This window comes from Lycorma delicatula, chromosome 4 (genome assembly GCF_047948215.1).
Source record: "Lycorma delicatula isolate Av1 chromosome 4, ASM4794821v1, whole genome shotgun sequence".
NCBI classification, from domain to species: Eukaryota; Metazoa; Arthropoda; class Insecta; order Hemiptera; family Fulgoridae; genus Lycorma; species Lycorma delicatula.
The window spans coordinates 106,507,313-106,528,372 of NC_134458.1; the positions used below are offsets into that span (position 1 = coordinate 106,507,313).

At 30.0% G+C, this 21,060-nt stretch overlaps 2 protein-coding genes across 2 annotated transcripts in view; one reads left to right on the forward strand and one right to left on the reverse strand.

Annotated features, from left to right (window-relative positions):
* The window catches only part of LOC142323726 (uncharacterized), a 38,718-nt gene extending 36,304 nt beyond the window's left edge, over nucleotides 1-2,414 (reverse strand). The window contains exon 1 of the mRNA XM_075363882.1: nucleotides 2,260-2,414. The gene's annotated coding sequence lies outside the window, so the exon portion shown is untranslated. The remainder of the gene's footprint in view (nucleotides 1-2,259) is intronic.
* The window catches only part of LOC142323725 (uncharacterized), a 417,400-nt gene that overhangs the window by 165,823 nt on the left and 230,517 nt on the right, over nucleotides 1-21,060 (forward strand). The window lies entirely within an intron of this gene.

The following is a 21,060-nucleotide window of genomic DNA, read 5'->3' on the forward strand; positions in this document are numbered from 1 at the left end:
AAAAACTGATTTTTTTAATTTATTTGTCAACGAGGTATGATTACGTATTTTTCAGTAAATCCTGTTAATGATTTCTCTTGTTTAATTTGATAAAGAACATCTAATTTAAATAAAATGGACTGAATTGTATAATATAATAATAGTACTAAATTTTAAATATTGTATCGGAGATAATTTTACAGTGAAATCAAGAAATAAAGAAAATCTTCAAGTAAAATAATTTTAAAACTTTCAATACAAATGGAAATTTTGGTTAAATATTAGAAAAAGAAAAACATACAAAATTGGAAGAGTAGAATCTTTTTCACATTTTTTTCTTACTAAAGATAAATATTAGCATTATAAATGAATTAATTATGAATTTTGGATACGTATTTAATATATTTGTAGATTAGATGAATTTGCATAGAAGAGATTGTAATTAAGAATTGCATCAAATCATCCAAATGATTGATCGGAGGAAAGCTGAAATAAAATGTAAAATGGATCTTACATTAAAAATCATGTATTTTATATTACTATTTTTTTTTGTTTTTTAATCATACACAAAGAACAAACTAAGTTTTATTTCATTTTTAATTTTTTCTAGTTAATTTGTTTTTTTTAATAATTTATTAGGATAATTTTTTTAATACATTTTTTTCTCGAAAAATTTAATAAATAAATAAAAAAATGAAGAATTAAAATTTTTCTTTTATTTTTTAAATTCATAACTGTTTCTGCTAGACGAAAGATACATTATAAAAACAATTTTATTATTTATTGTTAATTTATAATAAATCTTTCTTACATGAAGATCTGTTGAAAAAAAGAATTGATCAACAATCGCATTTCTTTTTTTTATAGCGCCCGTTTTCAGTTGTATATGTACTTATATATACATGTATGTATATATAGTTGTATAACTGTCTTTTTCATTTATCGTAATTGAAGAAGACTTGGTGAAAACATATTCAATTGCTTCTTCCGTTTTACTCTATTATTGTCTTTCTGTAAGTCTATTTTAAATTTAATTCGTTCCATTGCATCATACATGTTTTATATCATATTACGTATTATATATAATACATAAATCTACATTATATAATCGATTAGTAACTCTGTTATAGATAAATGTATGTATATTAATTTGGCATGTTTAACGTTACATTATTACTGTTATAATACTTACTATATTTATAGTAAAGTTCTCGGTTCAGTTAGATAAAAAATTTCTTAAAATGTAACAATAATCTACATAATTGAGAAAATGTTTAATATTCCACAAGAAGAATCGTGTGGATTTTCATTTACAAATAAATGAATGAGAACGTTTAATAGTGCATATGTTTTATTTAATTCATTTTTTTTTTCAAAAACAAAATAAAATTTAATAATTTACAAATTTTTGTGATAAGATTATATTGCATTTCCCAGATTTAAATCCAAGTAAAATTTATCGTAATTATTATTTTATTATGTAAGTTACATTAATTTGAATTTATTATCGTTGTACTTTGATCACTGGGATTTAGTTAACGGTTTCGTTTTAGGAATAATCGAGATAATTCTTAACAGCGTCAGCTTACTACACATTAACAGCGCGTTAATTTGTAAGAACACGTTGTGCGAAATAAAAAATTACAATATAAAATAATGTAAAAAAGAATGTGATTTTATAAAAAATTTCAAAAACGGTTAATATTTTTTCAAAAGCTGTATATTATTTCCTTTTTTGGCACGTATTGCGTCAATATCTAATTTTTAATATTTATATAAATTAATAATAACCATTAATAGCAAGCCTAATTTCTTATATTACTACTTTAATTTTTTAGGCTTGAATTAACTGCGTTATATTAAAAATGGTCGCTCTGAGAGTGGACATAAAATCTTCGCAGTATAACTAATTTTACAGCCCTATATTAAGTTGTATGTTCTATAAAACTAATATATTGTTATTTTGTAATTTATGTATTAAAATAAATTTGTAAGTATATATTTTTTCATTAAATTATAAAATAAAATATTGAACAGAATATATTTTAAACTCTAAATATAAATATAATTTATTCAAATATACATTATAGTTATTTTTATGAGATTAGTTTAAATCACTATTTTACTATGTAAATAATTTGAAATTTTTTTAAAAATTGTTTATAAGTTCAGACAATATTTTTCCTGTTAAATTTCATCTTATGAAATTAGATTTTAGTATTTAATTTTTTTTGCATATAAATATTTTAACAAAAGCGAGGAGTTGTTTAATTTACTAACCTGTTAATATTTAATTAAAAGAAGATGATCGAGTGATAGCAGAATCTAAATTCACTGTTTGATAGAGGAGAGAGTGGCACACAACAAACGGACGAAGTGCGTGGTACACTAAAACTGAGCGCCCTTAGACTCTTGCTCCCTCTTTTATAAGCAAGCTGTGGTGACCTCTTGTCCCTCCCCTCAATAATTTCCCCTACCCGTTTACTTACCCCCTTGCCTCCTTTAACCACTATTCCATTCCTTCATCTTCCACATAACGGATGGCCCTAGATCTTTTTATATTCGTTATGAAAAAATTCCCTTTAGCAGTTACTTAATGATAATCAGAATTTTATTATACATACTTACATTTCTTATTATATTTCTATTTTATATTACCAGTAATTTCATGTACAGTAAACTAGCTATGAACTGTTTACCTAGAAAATAAATGCCACGCTGTATAATTAATGTAATTTATTCGTACTAACAGAAAGATCCAACAAACTATAAACCTACATTTTTTTCTGTTCTGAGCTTTGCGATTTTTTGAGTACATTCTTTCGTTATTTCCTTTTTTTGTGCTAATGTTATGATCTTAAAATATTTATTAAATCCTACATCCTGAATTATTTGATTCATGTATTCTAAAAATTGTCCTTATTTATAGAATTTATTTTCCGCACATTCTTTTAATACTAATTTATTAATATTATGTGTTTGGTTCACCAACGTTATCATGCACTTTTATTTCAATTTTTTTTTTCTATAAACTTCTTTCTTGCAGTTTTTTCATGGATTTCATTTCAAACTTTGTCTAATTTTTAATATTCTTTCGTATGGTAAACCATAACCATTTTTAGTGTCTCTGTTGTTCATTTCATAAATGTTATATCCTTTTCTCGTTATTGTCCAACAGATTTAAATTTTTAACGATTTCAAAAAAAATTAAAAATTTGGAGATTTTTAATTCGGAATGTATTTTTTCTTTTCTTTAATGTTTATTCAATATATGGAAAGATTTCGATGGTTCTTTTTACTGTCCTTTCGAAGAAAAGTACGGCATTTCTTTCGGTTGTATGGTTGCAGAGGCGTGGGGGGGGGGGGGTGAAAATGATATTTCTATACGTTTTGAGGTATGAGAAGTTCGAAAATAACATTCTATTAAATTGTGGTTTCCTTATATATATAAATAAATAAATTATATATATAAAACATTTTGTGGCTCGAAAATCTCCCAAAATTATTAAATCAATTTCATTGAAATTTAGATATGCTGCAGTAGTGTAACTGAAGTTGTGCATATGAAAACTTGATAAAGAGTGGTTGAGTAGTTTTTGAGTTACGCTAAATTTAAGGTGGAAAAATTTGAGCGCGGCAAGTTAGAAGCGTGGTTCGTAATGATGCTGCAAGTTGTAAAGTTGACGTTTCTTTATCTGCGGTTTGGTAGCAATATTGTTCGGCGATTTCAGGTAGCGTTACCGACTTTGAGAATCATGACGATCGGATATGTGCTTTTTATCTAAGGGTTATGTTGACTGTGAAGTGATGTTTTTTCAAACGCCCTTATGCAGTGAGTTACTGTGGTGAGTGAGTTTAAACTTAATGCTTGTGTAGGGTCTGTTGGTTAATAGAACGTATGTAGTTCATTTTACTCTGAAAATCAGTGCGTTTCTGACTTCGAAATATTGAGGGCGACGGAATTATTTACTTAAAGTTAACTGGAATAACTAATTTTTTTTTCTTTATTAGTTAACGAGTATTAACTGATTTTCTTGTTACAGTATATGAAAATTACTTTTTTTTAAATTTGTATTTTAATTTGTTTCTTTATTTTTTGCTTATTTCTGTTTTTTATTAATTTATTAAAACGTTTTCTTTGTTAAATTTTAGATTAGGAAGAGTTGGTAGTTTTTCAAAAGGAATCGAAATAAAATAACAAGAATTCGGTCTTCTTGGACGAAGAGTTTATATTATATTGCACCGTAAATTTTGTGAACGTGTTTAGTTTTTTAACAAAAGAATTACATTATTTATTTAAATTATTGTAAGATCATTTTATTTCTGCATCGTCATTACTTGAATGGTTTTTTTAGCCTAATGATACATACAGCCCAAAGGCCCAAAGATGATTTGATAGGCAAGATTTTTTTTTATTCAAAAATTCAAGAAATTCTTAATTCAGAAAAATTTAAAAAAGGTAGTAAACCCTCGAAGAGTTTTCACGATTATTCCGTAGAATGTCCTAATTCATGCTTTTTAGTAGTAATCACTTTACGTTGGTTATTTAATATTATTATTAAGCAAGTTACTCATCTTTCCATTTCTTACGAATGACAATTTTTTCATACTGTCATCGTTTTTTGCAGGTCACCTAATTAAAAAAGAATATTTTAAAATGTATAACCGCTCTAAAAATAAAAAAATATATATATAAAGATCAATACTTTAAATTGAATTAGAACTTTTCAGGTTGGAATTTTGAACCAAATTAAAAACGATTACTAATTTAAATAGTCGTCAAAGTTGCTACCAAATATTTTTATTCGGAAAAACTCGGTTATGTCATTCAATTTTTGTCACCCTTCACTTTGTCATGAAACATTATATATTCGTTGTAATTAAACTGCCCAAAGTACAGAAACCCTTCTTTTTTTTACGAAAGAGCATTTTTCAATGTTTATTTTACTATTTTTAACAAAATCGTTAAGAAAATCGTTCAAAAGTTATTTATTTCAAACTTTAAAACTTTCATTTTTGTCGCTGACAACAACCATTAGTGAACTTCATTACTACATGTATTTTAATCATTTAAATCCGATGTTATTTGTACCTAATTAGTTAGATAATGAGTGATAGTTTTAAATACATCTATATGAGAATCTTTTATCTATTTGTAGATTTTAATCTGTTTATATTTTTACTTTTGTTTAGAAAAATAATTGCTTATGAAGTTTGCGTATTTCTAAATTTTCCAGGCAATTTTCATTTCATAATGTAACTTTTTCTTTTATTGCTGGAAGTATAGAATCAGTAAGTATTATCTCGTTCTTCGTATACCAGAGAGCATAAACGGAAATATATTTGTGTATATATATATATATATATATATATATATAGGGCATTGATCATATCAGTTTTTTCAAAACTCGTCAAGGAGGTGGGGGAATGTCGCAAAAAACCAATTTCGATATTTTTTCAGAGGAATTGTAGAGAAAACAATGCTTATGTAATTAATCAAAAAAAGTTTTTTTCAAAAAATTAACCCGCACCTCTTAAAATTGAAATGTATGTTTTTTCTCCTTTTGCTCTATTTCGGTTAAAATATTTTCAAAGATATTTTGGAAATTTATACTTTATATAGAGCTATCAAGAAATAATTGCAATCTAAAAAAAAATTATAGACTCCGGACCTAAATTACAGAAAAGTCTTTTTGAAATTAAAAAAAAATATTTTAGCCTTAATTGAATGGGGGTATTAGATTTAGAGAAAGCTTTACTTCAACTATTTTTTATGCTTAATCTATATACGAATATTTGTATAAAAAAGTTTCTTAAAATGTATTTCCCACCTCTAAAAAATATAATTTTTTTTGCTTTAACTCTTTTAATATTTATTATTAGTATACGGGAAAGTCATGAAATACTTTGGCAGATGTTTTTTATAGGTACCTGAAATCTTTATTTTCTAAGCATAACCGAGTATTTTACTAAATGGGAATATTTTTCCCTAATGTTAAAGCTCGATATATTTCCCTTGTTAAAATAAAGGTACGTGTGAAAACTTCATTGATAAATATTTATTTTTGACACCGTGCTTGATATTTTTTGAATTTTTAAGTTTTCAGAAGTTGATCTTAATATTAAATTCGACATCTTTACATCTCTATACCAGGTCTACTAAGGAAAATGAGGAATGAAGTAGTTTTTCATTGCTATCTCCATCAAGCCGAAAATTCAGTTGTGTACCAGCATGCCAAACCCATCGAAATGTAAATAATATTTAGTTTTATACGTGATACCTTCATTTTGTTTACCACAGGGTCTGATTGTTTCTTGGACATCATTAGACTAGGAAGAAATTCCAACTGGCGCCTCTTCAACTTCAGCTGCTTTATTTTCGTCATATCTCTTAAGATTGAACGGGATAGAGTATGAAGAAACAAATTATTATATTCATTTCTGTTGTGAAATGTGTTGCATACACACTGCTTCAAGTAGCAGTGTTAATATGGAACGCAGTTTAAAATTATAATAATTAGTTTAAAAAATATCTTTCCTCCAGGAAAATAAAACAAAATAAGAATTTTATTTGAAAAATAGAAATAAATACTTTTCAACACTGAAATAACAAAACGTGCAAAAATATATTTAATTAGTTACATCTAAAGAAAGTCGCGATTATTTACTCTGCATTAATAAATTGTGTATAATAATTGTTTTGATTAAAAGTGAGGTTATGTTCTTCTTGTGGTTTAATAAGTATTTTTAGTCGGTAGGTAAAGAAATATTTATTTACATGAGCGCTTGTGTGTGTGTGTGCGCGCGCATACACACACACACATATTGTATGCACAGAAATTTATGCATAGTACTTACAATAATAAATACTATAGTAGGCTAAAAAATCACTCTGTAACAAAAACTAACACTCGTTTTGATGTGAACGATTTGCACACATCCTATCTGAAATCGATATCTTGCCAAACTCGATTTAGCGTATTGTTTTCAAGACTACAACTGCTATCGGTGATCCTACTTTTGAATTCATTAAAGTTGGTTAATAAAGGGAAAACAAAAAATATTCTTTCCTGAAATTTCAATAAGAGAATTCTACTAGGGTCAAATCAGTTGAACTGCTATGCAAATGCAGTTTGCGTCTAAGCCAAACGCGGCTCTGCAGCTCGACCGATCCATCGATATGGAAGTAATTATCGTAAAAGTCCTAGAATTCTATGCGGAATCGCTGAACATTCTATTTTCCAGGAACGCCTACTTTTCTTTTATCCAATTTAACATTTCTGTGCAGAGTTCTTTGCAAACCACCTTATTTGCATTAGTAATTTCTTGTACAATTTGTAGTTTGGAATTCAAATATTTATGTATCACAGATTATATGATGTTTTTCTGAAATTCCTGTTTCATAATATTGTCGCTTTCATTTATGAGGACTACGTACAAAGCTCTCCCTAATCTGAGTTCGACAGTTACATTAGAAACAATTTATTTATATTTCATCGAATAGAACATTCGATCTCAACAAAATTCTGAAGTTAAGCGTAGACTGTTATTCTGCGGATAGGATTCTTACTATAGTAGGTGTAATAAAAAATACATAGAACTTTAGTCAAGAATTTTGTTTCCAAAGAAAAATAATATTTATAGCGAGCATGCTCCGCACTAGTAAAAATAACCCACTTTGCTATTGGTGCTAAATGGACGCCGCTATCGTTCGTGGTGAAGACGTTTTACGTCTTGTTGCACAAGTCAAAATTTGAAATGTTTTATAGTATTTTGAATAAACTTTAGGTCTATGTGTATTTTGTGTATATATATAGCGTTTATAAACTTAGAAAAGGCATTTGATAAGACTGGAATTAAATGTTCAGCATTTAAAAAAAAATTAGGATTCAAGTATAGAGATAGAAGAACAATTGCTAACATTTACAGGAACCAAACTGCAACAGTAATAATTGAAGAGTATAAGAAAGAAGCCATAATAAAAAAGGGAGTCTGACAAGGATGTTCCCTATCCCTGTTACTTTTTAATCCTTACATAGAACTAGCAGTTAATGTTGTTGAAGAACAATTTAGATTAGGAGTAATAATGCAAGGTGAAAATATAAAGATGCTATGATTTGCTGATGATATAGTAATTCTAGCTGAGAGTAAAAAATATTTAGAAGAAATAATAAACGGCATGGATGAAGTCCTACACAAGAACTACCGCATAAAAATAAACAAGAACAAAATGACAGTAATGAAATGTAGTAGAAATAATGTAGATAGACCACTGAATATAAAAATATGAAGAGAAAAGATTATGGAGGTAGAAGTATTTCGTTATTTGGGAAATAGAATTACTAAAAGTGGACGAAGCAGGAGCAATATAAAATGCCGAAGAGTAAAGCGAAACGAGCTTTCAGTCTGAAATATAATTTTCTTACATCAAAAATTAATTTAAACGTCAGGAAAACAGTTTTGAAAGTATATGTTTGGAGCGTACCTTTATATGGAAGTGAAACTTAGACGATCGGAGTACGTAAGATGAAAAGATTAGAAGCTTTTGAAATGTGGTGCTATAGGAGAATGTTAAAAATTCAGATGGATGGATAAAGTGACAAATGAAGAGGTGTTGCGGGAAATTAATAAGAAAGAAACATTTGGAAAAATATAGTTAAAAAAGAGCAAGACTTATAGGCCACATCTTAAGGCATCCTGGAATAGTCGCTTTGATATTGGAGAGAAAGGTATAAAGGAAAAATTGTACAGGCAGGCAACGTTTGGAATGTGTAAAACAAATTGTTAGGGATGTGTAGGATGTAGTGGGTATACCGACATGAAACGACTGGCACTAGATAGGGAATCTTGGAAAGCTGCATTAAACCAGTCAAATGACTGAAAAAAAAAAAAAAAAAAAAAAGATAAAAAAAAATATTTACGAGTATATATATATATAGTAAAGGAACCCTAGGTTAATTTATTGTGAAGGGAACTGTAAAAGGTAAAAACTGTTAAGAGAACACGTAGTGTAACGAATATGTGAAGATAGAGAAATAGATAAGAATGGATTGAAAATACGTATCAAACCATTTAAGTAATTGATGACAAAAAAAATGTCTTTTAAAAAAATCATCCATTCTATTTCTTTTACAGGCTATACACACGCGCCCACGGGCAAACACTTGACCAATAAATACAGAGAAACGAAGATCTTACCTACAGGTATTTGTAGAGCCAATACTTAACGGCAGTTCGTCCGATTTTCGATCTGTGTTGTGTTTATTTTAGTTGCTCTGTGTTTATAGTATGGCACATTCATAAGTGTAATTTTATGTTTTATCCGATTTATCTTAATTGTGAATTGAAATTAATACTAGGCATAATTTCGCCTTAACAGAATTCACCGTCATTGTCATTATTTTAAAACACGGTAATTTATTCAGGTCGTTGTCCCTGTATAAATAAAAGTTTTACATTTAAATCAAAATCATTTAAATCTTTAGGATCATTTGTTAAGCCGGTTTTTTGTTTTTGTAATATTAATGGTTATTTAATAGAAAACTGGTTATTAATGTTTCATTACCTTAATAAATTGTTGGAATTAAATGATTTTTTTTTTTTGAGAATACTATGACACAGTTTTTAATTTCAGTAAATGAGTTACTTTGAATATAAAATTTCTTGTGTATGTATGCGAGTGAGCACGAATATTTTGTTTGTGTGAGTGTTTAAGAGGTTTTTAAACAAGACGATCTGTTTTATGCAACTAATAATAATAATCTTTGTTAATTTCTTTTAAATAGTAATTTAATTACTTTTTTATAGTTTTCCATTTTTTTCTAATCGTAAGTGGGAAAAATTTGTCAAAATAATTACTATCGAATGCTTTTCTTGAATACTTTTATTTATATCGCTCCTCGGCCTGTGGCTTACCGTACTGTAAATCTTGCATTTGCACTAACGGTGGTGATTTTCTGGCTACCCTCCCGTCATCGGGACTGATAACGATCGGTGACAGTTAATCAACCTGTGCTTCTGTAGAGCTATTGCCTAACCAGTAGCGTAGTGTGTTGCAGAAGGACCATTGTCAGCAATCGTTTCTTTGGTGTTGTGTCCAATTTTCGTAGTTCGTTAGGCCAATTTATTATTGCGATCCTCTGGCAGGTTCGGGAAGCGATTTGCTCCGACGTCGCCGGTGATCTTGCATTATGAACTTTTAGCTTTGGACTCTTTCGAACCGGGTCGTGTAAGGACAGGCAACCTTGCTCGGGAAAAACCTTGCCAACGCTCACCTGGTCTTGGGTTAATTGATAGGTTTCATTCAGACTGCATCGTAGTGCCTGGCGGTGCAGTCGGTGTATTAGTTGAAAAACGCGATGGAGCAATCCGGGGGGGATTGCTTGGAGGGCTTGCTGGGTCTAGCCATGGACTTGGTGGCGGTGATCCCTTCACACCGAGAAGGTCTATCGGCAAGTCTCCACCGACGCTGTGGGTTTCCATCAAAGATCCTGTAGTCTCCACGAGAGAGGCACCCCTACCCTCTCGTGTCAAGGTGGCCTTGCACAAAACTTCTGTGGAAGCCACTGAATCAAACTGTGTGGGAAAAAACGGTGGTTGGAACCATGCAGGGCGAGCATGGTGCTGGCAGGCAACAAGACTGGTTGCGACATAGTCCGATGGTGGCCTAGACAAATGGACGGAGTATTGTGCAGCGGCCAGTCCGCTGATCTAGGAGTACCTAGAACCGTCGTAACTGCTACTTCTGGGCAGCCGCCCGTTAACCGCAGGCGGAGACTCGGAAAAAAGTGGTGGTCCTCTGACCTTAGCGTGCTGCGCACTAGGGTTACATCTGCTATGATGCGCGCGCGGAATATCTCCAGATGTACCGGCGCGTTCGTGAAGAATACGTTCGTGCCTTCTAGGAAGCGAAGCTCAGATGCTGGCAGAACTCCATGCGCGAGGTGCAGAGCAAACCCGGGCAGCTTGCAAAATCAAGAACCACTTGGTAAACTTTTCTCGGGGTTCCTAAGCCGGGTGTCTTTCCGACTTGTTGGAAGATTGCCTTGGTGAGGGTGCTCTTAAAACCTGGAAAGGATTCGAGTGAGGTCGGTAGTTATCGGCCATCAGCCTTTTTCCGGTTCTCGATAAGTTGCTAGAAAGGCTGATTGTGAAACGGCTTCAGGAAAGCATTGAGATGAACGGTTTTCTAAATCGAGGCCAATATGGCTTCATGAAAGGGGTTGGCACCGACAATGGCATCTTAAATTCTCTTGCTGAGGAGGAAAGCGCCGACGGTAAGTATGTTTTAGCTATTTTTATTGACATAAAGGCAGCATTTCCTTCCTTGTGTTGGAGTTTGTCCTCTATGAGTTGGAAAGTCGCATTGTTCCCGAAGCCCTACAGGCCGTTGTGCGTGACTATTTGTTTAACCGCACGGCTGTGTTTAAAAATGCGCGCCTAGTTTTGGAAACGTCCGTGACCAGGGGAAGCCCGCAGAATTCCGTTCTCGGTCCTTTGCTGTGGAATCTGGTCTTTGAGGGATTTCTGGGGTTGACATTTCCAGAAGGGGTCACGGCCCAGGCTTTCGCCGATGACTGCCTCCTTTTAGTTCGTGGCAATTCACGACCGCAGCTGGAAGAAAGAGGGCAAGTAGCCTTGTAAGCTGCAGAGGGCTAAATGGAAAATCAGAATTTAAAGATTCCTGTGCCCAAGATGAAGTATATGCTTCTGAAGGGCGCTGACCTTCAGAAGACCTGAAAGCTAGCTTCGAGGAGTGATCGGCTATAGGCCAACAGCTCCAAGCGATATAAATGGTGGATTAGGTAGTTGCTGGCAATCAGCGACCTAGGCGTGGCAGCGGATTGCTGTCTAGATTTAAGATTACAAGTTAAATTTTATATTTACGATAGTCATATATTGTAGTATAGACGGGGTGCGCCTACCCTATTTAGTTTAATATATGAAAAGTGAACACGGCTGGACATAAAAGCTAATGGTGTATTTACTAAGCTTATACCGTTCACCCTATTAAGTTAGCTCTAGGAGCTAAATACAATATTTATTAGTCGCTTAAACTGTTTGAGGCACAGTAGCTCTTCGTGGCACTACATTCGGTTCTATGCTTTAGGGCGACCGAATGGGGTGGTGGCGGGAGAAATGGCATTAAACATAGTAATACGTTTATTGTTTACTATTTATTTTATTACAATGTTTTGTTGGAAAATTTATAAATAAAATTTTAAAAAAATTCGTCGTACAATTGGGGAAAATACATGGTGATCCTTCTTTACTTTTAACTTTTTATAGCATGTGAAAATTCCATGCCTGACCGGGATTCGAACCTGGGACTATTTTTACCGAGGGTGAATTAACCCACTACTTGGGAAGGAAGTTATCTGTGTTTTCTTTTTTTTTTGTTTTTTGTTGCTTTTACGCCTCTGTAATTTTTTATAAAATATTTACAGTAAAAAAATTTTTATAAAATAATTATCAAACAGTCACGCAAGTGACGTTATTTATGTTAGGGAAATTAATAAGCGCTTGATTTCGACATTTTAACCAAACCGAAAAACTTAAGCGTTTGAAAACCATACACGAGTCAAATTTTTACGAGCCATTACAGTGACTGATAGGTAACTAATTATACTTTGCATATTGACTTAAAATATTCTATAGTTTCAATCTTCAATCTATTTTTGTGTCACCCTTATCTTGCGTCTGAGAGAGTGGAATGTGATTGAGTGGAGATTTTAAAAACTCGTCGATATCTTTTAAAATGAATGATTATTCAGTCGCTTCTAGCTTTTAAATAAGTCTGAAATGAACATTTACAAACCGACTTCTGAGTTATGCGAAATTCGACTTCTAAAGGGGTGAAATACGGTAAAACTGAATTTGGCCTTTTTTCGAATTTTTGCGGAACAAATTGAGAAATCAACTTGATTTTTGGTAAACATGTTTTTATAGAAGTATCTAAAAACCAATTTTTTCGTTTTTCTATATCTTGCGTCTGAGGGGGGAAAGGGGGTGGAAATGTGATCGAATGGAAAATTTGAAATATTATCGACATCTGAAATTAATAATTTATTCATTCGGTTTTAAATCATAAACATTCCTTACACAATAATTTTCCTTCGTTCTCTCTGATGTTTATCTGGGGATTTAAATTACGATACACTTTGACCGTACTAAAATCACCTGTTATTATTATTAAACTGATATTATTAATAACACTGACTAATCAAGTACATGTACATGATTATTTTACCTCAGAAGCCAACCGAAAACGGTCGCCAGCGAAGCGGCGATTGGTAAATACTAGTTTTTATATATTTTATTTGAATTAAAAACTTTTTCTCGTACTAGAGTGTATAAATAGACGCTGAAATAGGGAGATATTAAAATTTTAAGTGTAAAAAATCAAGTACACTCTGATACGCTACACAACTGGAACAAAGTTAATCGCATGATAAAACTAAAAATTTTTGTTCTTCGTTAACATTATTTGTTATCATTTCATTTATACATACGTCCATGAAGCTTTTTATGTTGCTAGTTTTACACTCTGTATTAACTTATACAGGTGTAAGTATTAAAAAATGTAAAAGTAAATAAATCGTTATTATAAATTAGTATTCATGAAGTTCTTACAATTATTTCCGGTCTGGAGAATCCTATAAAAAAAATCATATGCTTTCTTTCTCTTAACTTATTATAAAAGTAATTTATTTACTCTCTTGATAAAATTTTTTTTATTGACGCTATACGTCAATAAAAATGATCTATGGATCGCACTGCTTTTTGCCTTATACCTTGGATTGACTCAAAGGATTTTCTACAAATTTAGCTGAAATATTTCTATGTATGTGGGGAATTGAACATATTAATTTTTTCCAAAAATTCGTTAACGAGATATCGCAAAAAACCCTATTTTGATTTTCTTCTGAGAATTTTAGAGAAAACTTTATTAAAATAAATTTGTTACCTACAATCCATGTATAAATAATCCATTTTTAAAAATAAACCCACAACTCTTAAAATTGAATTTTTTTTTTTTGTTCTATCTCCCTTTTATTTATATATTTTTCAAAAATGTTTTGAAATTTATATAGAGCTATCAAAAAATATGTACAATTTTTTTAAATTATTAACCCCGGACCTAGAATGTAGAAAGGTTTTTTGATAATTCTCTTTTTTTGATTTTACCCTTTATTGAACGGGGTGTTAGATTTAGAGAAAACTTTACTTAAGAAAACTTTTTAAGCTTATATGAAAATTTTTAGAAAGTTTTTACTAAAATTTTATCTCCATCCCTAAAATATATATCCTTTTTTTGCTCTCTTTTAATTTCTGTTATTAAGAGCCGGAAAAGACATGCAGTACTTTGCCACTTTTTTATAATCGTAAGAGGTAAGGATTTATCAGAGAAATTACTGTCGAATGCTTTTTTTTACGCAAACTTTGCCATAGAACATGGCAATATGATATGGTGGTTTAAATCGTCATCAGTTTAAGTATTTAATGCCTGATGTTATTTAGCTTTAATCGTCACGTGGAAATTTTACAATCCGCAACTGGTGAATTGTTACGTTTTATTTATTATTATTATTATTATTTTTTTTTTTCTTAGATTTATTAAAAAGAACTGTAGGATGTTAAGAATTAATAAAAACACCAACATAAAAAAAAATGTAAACGCGTCTGTTAAAAATTTTAATAAATTATTTTTATTATGAAAAAAAAAAATCTGTATAATTTTTTATGTCGGCTTCTCAGAACCGGAAATAGGTGCCTGACTTCAGGAATACTAAATGATATTGTAAAGCTTTTTCAAATTGTTTGATTCCAAGCGTCAACCGCAGGGGTTGATGTTTGATTCATTATCTATAATAATGTATTTTACTTTTTTAATCTTATAAAATCCGCATTTTCTTAATCATTTATGATTTTCTTTATTTAATTTTTTATTCCCATATTTGTTTATTTTTTTTTTAATTTTCAACTTTTGGAAAATTTCCAATATTAAAAAATTAATTTTTATTAATATTATCTTAAACTGTTTTATTTTTCAAATTTGTAGACTATTAAATTTTAAGAACCTTATGAAATGTGTGTTTTGTATGTTAGGTATCATAAACGTAACAAATGTAATAAATAAGTCGCTCCCAAAAATAAAGTGGTCATCTTCAAAAATAACAGCCTCCCATGCCATGAAAGTAAGAAGCGAAGTGGTTTCTCGTTTTGTTCGCCTAAAACTACTGTTAATTATTTAAAAACCTAAAAGTTACTGTTAATATTTGACTGCCAGATCCGCCTAAATACAGATGATATTGAGTTCTATATGTAGCGGACTTCACTTCAGGAAGCCGTTGTTTAATATGCAGGGATATTCTTACAGAAATCGGTTCTGGTTGGTGCTTATTGTACCTGATGTGCTTTATATGAATCAAAATCATAAGAAAAATTAGTGTAAAGTGACTGATTAATACATCCCTTTCTGTCGTAAAACAATCCGTAGTATCCGTCAAGGAAATATAACATATGCATCTGTAAAATTCCATGTTAAAAGATCCCTTTCGATACGCCGGAAGGCGGAGGTAGATTTCACCGGTGCTAAGTAGGGGGATTAAAAAGATTTCCACCTTATAGTTAAGAAAAACTTCAAATTTATTCGATATCTCTACTTTATATCTCGATAACTACTAGACCGATTTTGACCAAATTTGGTCAGATGACTTCTGTACGGGGCATTGATGCCATTAAATTTTCAACTTAAAAGGTCAATGGGAGGTGTGGTGTAAAGCAAGGTCTACCTCAGTATCTCGAGATTTCGTCAAATTAATATCTTATTATTCTTAGGCGCATTTTTTAAATTAAAAAATAGTAATATTTGCAACAAAAATTACAAAATCGCACCCCCACCCCAGAAATTGCTCTAACTAGCGGCTAAGTGGGTATACTGCATCAATAGTACCTTCTCTCACCACAAGGAGCGCTAGTGTACCACTGACGTACAGCTGTTGTAGAAAAATAGTATATTTAAATAAATATTATAAATTAAGTTGTGTATCTAAGATGTGCGTTAAAAAAAAGCTGCGTGACGGGAAAGTCCTATAACTGTGTTGTCGGTTATTTTGTCATTATTTGTAATATTAGCGTAACCTTTTTTTTATTCTCCTTTTATTAGACGTATACGTAAAAGATTTTTAAATAAATTATTTTTTTTTTCCCACCGGTAACAGATATTTGATAAAAAAATTAACATAGTAAACGGTATTTTTCTAAGGATGTTGTATGGAATTACGTGAACAGTCCTTTCAATCGCAAACAAAATGTTTAATTAAATCCGTAAATCTTTTGAAGTTTTACCAAACAACGGTCTTCCACAGATCGATTTTGGGTCCCTTTATAAATTTACGAATGATATACTGAATTCGGTTTGACGATCTATATTTACAAGTAATACGACGATTATCTATATCTCAACCGATTTGACAAATAGCATTGTATCGCAATAGTTTAAGGTAAATGTTTGGGAAAACGCTTGCTATTGAGTCACGAATATAATTTCATCTCGCCAAATAATTTAAGACATCTCCACTTCTGCAGTCTTTTCAAGTTTTAAGTAATAAATGAGATACTAACGTGGAATCGTTACCTTAAAAAAAGTCTGTAAAAGTAAAAAGAGTATACGTAAGTGTATGTTTTTATCAGAAGTTGTACCTGTCTTCGTTAATTGTGTGCTCTTTCTTTTACATACATGTTTACTCGCTAATAAGCTGTGGTGTAACCTTTTTGGAGGAATTCTCCTAATAATAATCGTATATATTTAACACGAGTTATTAATAGACTAAAGTACGTAGAATTATGTTATAAATTCTGACGTTTACATTTATTTCTATCTATACGCTTTCACTTTTTGTTTATAATAATATCTCAGTATTTAAAATAGAATCTGATTTCTTAATTATATTATTCGTTACAATGACAATCTATTATTTTCTAAACGTAGAAATTCGTGATTTGAAAACTAACCGTATATTCTAATTTTTCAAATTTACAATAATATTTTTGATCCAGTTACGAAGAAACATCACAAAACATATTTAAATACTTACCGCAAATTTATCTCATCATAAATTATTACTACTCGATAAAAGAATTCCACGAAATAAACTAATTCATATTTGCTAATCGATTAACAAACAGCATGAATGTCAATATAATTCATGATTGTAAAAGTTAATTTTTCCACGAATGTGTCACATGGACTGTCAGATGTATATTTATCTGATGTTACAAATCATCGTCAATAATGCTTGTTATTATTCTTTACTTATATTAGTTTCTTTCAGCGAGTCATACTGTAATATTATATTATACCTGCTGTTGAGCACCTCTCTATTGTACGGTATTATGAGAAAATAAATTAATAAAAATTGATAATCATGATTTTTAAAGTTAATACGGATCTAATAATTTATTTTAGTTTACTTAAAAAATTGATCTTTGAAGATGTCACATATTTAAAAAAAAGAAGAAAAAGCAAAGGAAAGTAACTAACCTCATTTATGTATTATGTATACAACGATTATACGCCCTAGTAATAAATCGATTGATATTTTTAATTTCTTATTCCATTTATTCTTAGGTTATGAATTTAATCTAGGGCATTAAAAAAATAGTAGTAGTAATAAAAGGATGAAAGAATTTGGAAATGGAGGTTAAACAGAATAATTTATTATAATCGATTAGCTCACCACCCGTTTTGTGTACATTTCTTATTGTAGAATTTTCTTCTTTTTTAATGATAAACAAACAAAACACGCGCACTATTGCAATCACGAAATGGAAGTAATAAAAGAGGGCGGATAAAGAAAATATACTATTTTTAAATATGTGAAAGGAGAAAGAAAGAAAAAAATCGATAAAAGTGTAATAAAAAAGAATGTATAATGCTCTTTACATTTGTTAAATTTAACCGAAGTTAGATTAAATATTCTGTTTAAACAAATTTATATATTTTTGGTCGGAAATGTGATTTTAAATTGATTTACATGCTTTTTTTTGACTTTCCTGGTTATAGCAAAATATGTTGCTGAAGCTGTAATAGGAAATCATATATAAATTGGTCAGAAAGAATCTAAAAAATTTGATATTTGTTTACCGATTTTTTTAAAGAAAAGTACACGTTAATTTCGGTCGCAAGGTGAGATTGGGTGGTGAAGTTGAATTTTCTTTACTTTTCTAGGTTTCAGGAATACGAAAATACTATTCACTTAAAATGAATTTCATTACATTACATATATGCTTATTTATAAAATTTGGACTCAAAAATCTCCAAAACTGTTAGGTGAATTTATGCATGTAAAAATTTGATGAAGGTTGGTCGAGTCGTACCTAAGTTACGCCCGATGTAAGGTCGACAATAAATAACCTAATATCAATTTGAGGTGATTTTTTCGGTCGCATGGTGGGAGTTGACGGTGAAAATGAATTTTCTTTACGTTTTGAGGTATGAAGACTACGAAAATACCACTCGTGTATAAGATTCTCTGGCCCAAAAGTAACATTTATGTGTATTAAATTTTGTGGTCGAAAGATCTCCAAAACTGCTGAATTAATTTAATTAAAATTTAGATATACTGTAGGATTGTATCTGAAGTTGTGCTTGTGAAAGTTTTATCAAGATTAATTGTGTCGTTCCTGAGTTACGCTCAATTTAAGGTCAACACAAACAACATAACTTCAAATTGAGGTTATGTTGTTTGTTATTAACGAGTTTTACTCGTTATTTTTAATTATTTCATCAAATTACGATTATGATAATTTAATTTTCTTATAAAGAGAAAATATATTTTAATGTTAAATAAAATAAGATTATATCTCTTTTAGTTTTATCATTTAAGTTATGTTTTGTCTATTTCTTTCCTGAAAATTTTTAGAAAATAATTATACAAAATAAAATAACGAAAAGTAGTCATCTGGTGTAAAACTGCGCAAGAATTTTTTAATCTTTGTACCTTAAGGAGCAATTAAAAAAAATTAACGAAAAAATATATATTTAGATCAATTCTTAACTAACTGCTTAAAAAAAAGTTAATTCCAATGCTTTCAAGTCCAAAAAATCTATTTTTGTCAGACACTGACGTTTGTGCGTATATACGTATTTATGTATGTTGTCTTGTATTTGGTTTTATCACTCTGGATCGATTATAAATCGTTGATCGATATCCTTCAAACTTGAGGGGAAAAAATTAAGTAAATTTTTGTAAAAATCCTTAAGAGGGAGGGGGAGGATTGTTTTGAACGAAATAGCATTTCAATTCGTTACTGGAGCACTTCAGCAAAAACATTTTCTTACAAAATTTGAAGGTTTTTTCTTATCGTGATCACAGATTACTAAAAAGATTTATTTATTATTCAACTCTCCCCAAAAAACGACTTTGTATATGTTTCTTTTTTTTAGCTATATCTTGCTTCAAATAAAAAAGGAGTTAATAGACGTTTTTTGCATCTGTATCTTCTACATGAATAGGCCTTTCAAACCACTATAAAATCTTTTGCCTATCACACTCCATTATAGTCTTTGATAACAAAAAATATTTTTTTTTTATTTAAAAAAAAATTTAATCTATTTTAAATTAAAATCTTTTTTACAAGTTACCCGTTGCATTTAAAATCTAAAAATTTTAATTTTTTGATAGCTCTTACCCTTTAGTATTTATTGGAAAAATAACAAATAGCCAAAAAATTCATCACCCCTTTCTAGAAAATTATAACTTTATTTAGAATTATAACTGAATCTTTGTATTTTTTAAACAATTTAAAAAATATTTTTTTTAAATTTATTATCACCAGTTAGGGATTATTTTATTAAAAATTAATTTTACAACAATGTTTCCCTTCGAGTATGGGAGCCCTAAAATGGAAAAAAATGGTTTTCTCAGTTTCAAATTTTTAATGTTCAAAACGTTTTTTTGTTAAACAATAAAATCATTAAAATGATTTAATACCTTAAATAACTAAATAATTCTAATATTTAATCGTTGAATAACTTAAAATATATATTTAACTTATAAATATATATTTTACGATTATGCTTTTCTCAGATCTTATCTCGAATTTTTCATACGCACATTGAATCTCTTCAATTTAACTACAATCCTTTAATTAATAAAATTACATTACTGAAATCAGATTTGCTAATAACAAAATTTACTTTTAAATTTTAAATGGACAGCTGTTTCCTGTTGATATCATTGTACGACCTTGGTTCTTACTTAAGGCAACAATATAATTATACATTCTTTTCCTTGTATTAATTCGTATCTATTCTCGGAAGGGCACCCTTCATGAAAATTCTGAGAAACAATTACTACTGTTGTTGTTTAGATTTCACTAATTTTCTGTAACTCTTCAGCTGTCTCAGATATCAATTTAATATTTTCAGCGTCCACTTCACTTGTTTATATCTTGACCGGTTCAATTCCATTTTCTCTCGAGTATTATTTTTAGCTTATATTAGCTTATTATTAACTTATATTAGTCGCTCATGAGAAGGTAAGCGATATTTTTATGAAGGGGATGGAGGACAGTTTACGGCTTGCGTCAACTGATAATTTTATTCGTGTTATATAAAATTTAATTTGAGTAAATCCCTTTACTTTGATTGAAATTTACTTTGTTTTATCGAGGTATAACATTGTTCACATTCAACGAAAGAACAATTCGTTATTAAATTCAATATGTAATTGTGTGAATGTGTATGTGCAATGAATTTTGTCTCAGATTTTGAATTCTGATTCGGATTACAGAAATACTCGAATGGCCGCGATCGGCCGTTGCGTTTGTCTCAAAATGGCCGCCAACATTAAGACTTTTAATAATCATTACGCAATAATGATATAACCTATCAAAGTGGTTAAAGGCACTACTGTAAGGTTTACTAAAATGCTTAAAATATATAAATATCGATTTTGTTAATCAAATTTAATGCTCTGCTTCAAAATATCTGGAAAACTATCTTTTTATTAATTGAAAAATAAAAAAAGCCATAAAACCGCCAAAACACGGGATAAATAAATCATATTAACGTAG